Here is a 5,188-nt window from a genome sequence, read left to right as displayed (position 1 = left end):
ATTTGATTAGATTTCACCAGAAATATATAATAGGAGTAATATATGAATCTCCATGAACAGGAAGTAGACGCAAGCTGGTAACCCTAGCATTAGCATTAGCATTAGCATGGCCACCACTTCACCACTTCACCATATCAATCTTCTTTCTTAAACTCCAACTCTCATTCAATTCCCCTGATCTTCTTTAAAGTTGAAATGACTCCCAAATTACACTTCACAATTACTCCATCAATGTCTACAAATTTCATTCGACCACCCTTTCTTCTCAAGCAGCCATTACCCTTTAAGTCGTTTAACACCTGCTGCCTCCACTCTTCAACCACCCAAACCCCATCCCGCCCCAATTCACCCATTCCACTCGATTTATGGCTGCGAATCAAGGACGAGGCCAGGGCCGCCGTCGATCAAGAATCCATTTTGTGCAACTACTACTCCACCTCCATCCTCTCCCATGATTCCATGGACCCCGCTCTCGCCAATCACATCTCCATCAAATTGGCCGACTCCACCCTCCCCGTCGCAACCCTCCACGACCTCTTCATCTCGGTTCTGCGCCAGGATCGCGATATCATCCCTCAGTCTGCCACGACTTGCTCGCCGTAAAGAGCGGCCCCCGCCTGCTTCGCCTACGTCCACTGCTTCTTGAATTTCAAGGGCTTCCTAGCTTGCCAGACTCACCGAATTGGCCACAATCTCTGGCGGAACGGCCGCAAAATCTTGGCCCTCTTGATTCAGAACAGAGTCTCCGAGGTTTTCGCGGTGGATATTCACCCCGGGGCGAGAATTGGGCGGGGGATCTTGCTCGATCACGCTACTGGGGTTGTGATTGGGGAAACGGCGGTGATTGGGGATAATGTGTCGATTCTGCATAACGTGACGTTGGGTGGGCCCGGGGAAAGGGCCGGCGACCGCCACCCGAAGATTGGGAATGGGGTGCTGATTGGTGCGGGGACTTGTGTTCTTGGCAAGTGAGGATTGAGGAGGGGGGCTAAGATTGGTGCTGGCTCTGTCGTTCTCAAGCAGGTGCCGGCTAGGACGACGGCTGTTGGGAATCCGGCGAGGTTGATTGGGGAAGGAGAATCCGATTAAGTTGGATAACATTCCTAGCTTCACCATGGATCAGACTTCACATATTTCTGATTGGTCTAATTATGTTATTTAGCTTCTTTGTGCTCTCTCTGTGTGTATGTATGTGATTGTGATTGTGATTGTGATTGTGATTTTGAGGTTTGTTTATGCTTAATAAGAGAAATCATGTGTTTTCCTATTGGCGTAGATGCAAATCTTGAATCCTTTCTTGTTGTTTTGTAACTTTTGTTTTCATGCTCTGTGATCAATAAGAAAGAAGCAAGTGCCACATATGCTCTGATTTTTCTTGTTTTGTCATAGCTTTTTTGTTTCTTTCTCTTATTCTCTTTTGAGGTTGGTTTTTGGGCTTATGTATCTGTGTATAGTTGGGAGAAAACACTGCATCCCTTTTCCAGCAAACAAGTTGCAATCTTGATTAGTGATTGGTTTGATCTTTATGTTTAACACAAAGGCTGAGTATTGTGTGAAATCATCTTGCCATGGACATGCCAAGATTTGGATCCAAACTGATTTGTGATATTGCCATTGAAATATGGATTTTGGATTTTGACATAAAATACATTGGGTATCTTGACCTTTTATGAGGCTTCCAGCAATCAAGGTTCTATCTTGATTATGCCACAGAAATATATATGAACTAGAATTCAAATCTTAATCCATTGCTACATTCAAAGAATTTGGAGGGGTATCTTGACAGTAGGAACGGCCATCAAGTCATCTTTCCTTTTAACCGTAACGCCAAACGCTCTGTCATTGCTAGTTGATGGGGTTTTTTATTCCGTCGGCAGATTCCAATCGAAATGATGAGAAACATCGCCAGTTGAAGCTCGACATTGGTGAGACCAAATGTGATCCCAGGGCATACCCTTCTACCTGCGCCAAAAGGAATAAACTCGAGTTATTGCCTATAAAGTCGATTGAAGCATCAAGAAACCTTTCCGGTTTAAAGCTATCAGCGTCCTCCCCCACTGTTTGGGGTCTCTCCCGATCGCCCCCGCATTCACCATGATTCTAGCTTTCAGTGGATTCGGTATCCATTGATGTTGCAGATCTGGCTGCACTCTCTGGGGAGTAACAAGGGCAGTGGTGGATGTAACCTTAGTGTCTCCTTAATTACTGCCTTGAGATATTTGAGCTTGTCGAAGTGAGATTGTCGACACAGCCCTTGTCCTTGAAAACACGTCTCACTTTTCCTGAGCGTTTTCTAGGACTCGTGTGCCTCTCAGCATCTCAGTCATTGCCCAAACTACTGTTGTCCGGGCGCTCATTCGCACTGAAAACATCCTGTTATGAACACAATGTTAGTAAGCAAGTGATAATAGAATTCAATGACTGGTTTAGACAATAGAAAGCTTACTAGGATAACAGCTTTGATGTTGTCAATGGTAAGGGAAGTTCCTGTCCACTCTCTTTGATATCTTAGCAGAACATCAACTAGGTCGTCTTGTCTTGTACTACAATTCACAGTTTTGTGCTGATTAATGATGTTTTCAAGAATCTTGTCTACCTGTCGATGCAGCTTCGTCAATCTCCACCTAGTTATGCTCATCATTTGGAAGCAACTTAACACCAGGATACACATCAGCAAGATCAAAACCCGGGGCCTTTTCCCGGTACCTTTTTGAGCTAGCAAACAAACGCTTCATGCTCCTTGGTTTTCATGCCCGGGGCCCCTTTTGAAGTGAGACTGTAGGCGGAAGCGACGTTTTCCCAGCCAGTTTAAACCCGGGACCCCTGCACGGCTTTGGATTGAGAAAGCATCAGAATCTCTTCCGGGGCCTCAGCGAGTGGAAGGACGGGACGCGATTAGACTCAAGAGCCGCGGCAGATTTTTTGGGAGTCCCTCCAGTAGGGCCCGGGAAGGGCTAACGCTATGTCCAAGAAGTTGTACGAAAGATCTTGACTGCCAGCAAGGGGGGGGGCGAAGATCAGGCCCCTGCGTTTTCATACTTGCTTGGCGGTCGGAGGAGGGGACGATGATGGTGGGGACATGGCCTAGCTTGAGATAAAAGGGGTGGTCCAATTTGGGGGGATAGGTTTTTTTAGAGCAATGTGTGGAAGAGATCCAAGAGAAGGTGCAAGTTTCCAAGAATGGAAGCTTCCTGGACCTGGAGGGAGAGGGGGAGGGAGCAGAATTCTTGTTATGCTTTGATGATTTAGTGAGTGTGAGGTAGAAGATGAAGGGGGAAAAAATAGAAACAAGAAAATTTAAGCTTCATTGTATGAGTTTGGGGGATTGCATTTTTTGGGTTTGGGTGCAATATGTCAATTTATTGCAAAGTTTTGTAAGAAGAGGCCGTTTCTGGGTTCCCATTGGGAAAATTTTTCTTATTTTTTCTGATTCTTTTGGACATGCTTATGTACAAAAATCCCAAGGGAAAAACATCTGTGCCGAACGAAAGAGGATCTACTCAATTAAATTGGGAGATGCTGATCCCCGAGTATGACAAAATTTCTTTAAAGATCATATTGGAGTTGGAAGGAGTGTTCTTCTTGAATAGCCCCCGGGGCCCTTGTTCTAATACAAATTTTGATGTATATAATTTTTGTTTTTAATATTAACCATTGTACAAACATTTCTTTTTTTTTTTTCTTTTTTTTGTCTATTTTTAAAGACTGAAATGAAAAATAACCAATAAAAAAAAAGTCCACTGAACCAAAAAAGGCAAATTTAATGAATGAATTACATAAAACTGCCCTTTTTTTACACTAAAAACCCGGGGGTATCTTTCGCTGACCAATGCCAATGAATTATTTAAAAAACATATATATTTTCAAGATATGTAACCAACATCGTTCAAATAATTTAGGGAATCATGTGGCCAAGAACCCCCTCAAACACTGACTGCTATAGAAATAAAATGGGAAAAAAAATGGGGTTTATGTAATCAACATCGTTTAAAAGGGTTGCTGAAAAATTTTCCCCCAAACTCAGCCCTCCAAGCCTGATCATCATCACCTGCCATTGTATCATAACAAGGATTTGGGACCCAATTTCATCTGAATCTTGTCTATATAGGGGGCCCCCTCAAAGCTGCCTCTGGTAGTCTGCTTTCTGCTAGATACTGTTTCATTGTTATCATCTCCATCTTGTGCTTTCTCTTCACCTTCTCCATCTGTTTCCGCAGCTTCTCATTTCTTTTTCCATTGTCAAGTTCTTTTTCCCCGCTTTTAGAAGCTGCTGGCCCCTTTTCTCAACCTAACAAGGGAGTTCCCCCCGCAAACATGCACCGCTTCTGCAGTGTCTTTGAGTTGAATCTTCAGGCCGGGTTTTCCTTCCTCAGCAACTCCCTTTTTTCTCTCCCTCTCCACCCTCAGAGCAGAGAGCCTGCTGAGAGGGCCTTTGGGGAAACGAGCGCCCTGACGACCCTTGGGCCCCCTGCTTTAGTGGCGGCCTTTTTTACCCCCTCTATCCCTTCCATTACTGGGCCCCATGCTTCTCTGCAACGTCGTTGTACTTTTCTTGCAGGTCGGCATAATGCTCGAAACTTCTGGCAAGATTGGGGGACAGATCTTTTGAGGGCATCGTCCAACTCTTCCATGCACTTCTTTTTTTGACATTAGTTCCATCTCCGCCTCTTCTGCTCGGTGCCGGTTGGACTCCAATTTTATCCTCAGTTTATCTGTTAGGAAATCCAATCACTTTCCCCCTTTCCATCCACCTTTTTTTTCTTTCTCCAGCCCCCTTTCCCCTGTTAGCAAAAGGGACTTTTTCTAAGATGGTGGGCTTTGACAAAAACATGACTGAGTATGTCAGATGATCGTCGTGTTGGTGAATCAGTGTAGAGCTGCAGTTTGTTTTTGAGAACTTCGATCCCCATTAGAAGTGCTTCCCTCTCTTCAGAAGTGAACGATTGTTTTTGTCAAAATTTAGTTTTCTTTCACTTCTTTGATTTCTATTTTCCCTTTTTGAGTTCTGGTTCTTCATTTTCTTCACTATTCCATGTTAGGGGCTGGGAAAACCCGAAAAAGGGCAGAACAAGGAAAAAAAACCCCAGAGTGCAGAGGAAATTCCTTTCCTTATTTTGGAGGGTTTCCATGCTCGAATTTTTTCAGCTTTTCCTACTGATTTTAAGGCCCAATCGGGAAAACTTTAACG

At 44.2% G+C, this 5,188-nt stretch overlaps 1 pseudogene; it reads left to right on the top strand.

The window, feature by feature from the left end:
* Nucleotides 1-231: 231 nt before the first annotated feature.
* Nucleotides 232-1,359, top strand: LOC125212251 (annotated as a pseudogene).
* The last annotated feature ends 3,829 nt before the right edge of the window (nt 1,360-5,188 follow it).

Source organism: Salvia hispanica, chromosome 3 (assembly GCF_023119035.1).
Source record: "Salvia hispanica cultivar TCC Black 2014 chromosome 3, UniMelb_Shisp_WGS_1.0, whole genome shotgun sequence".
Lineage (NCBI taxonomy): Eukaryota > Viridiplantae > Streptophyta > Magnoliopsida > Lamiales > Lamiaceae > Salvia > Salvia hispanica.
Note: the sequence above shows the minus strand (reverse complement) of the source record. Positions and strands in the feature narration are given on the sequence as shown.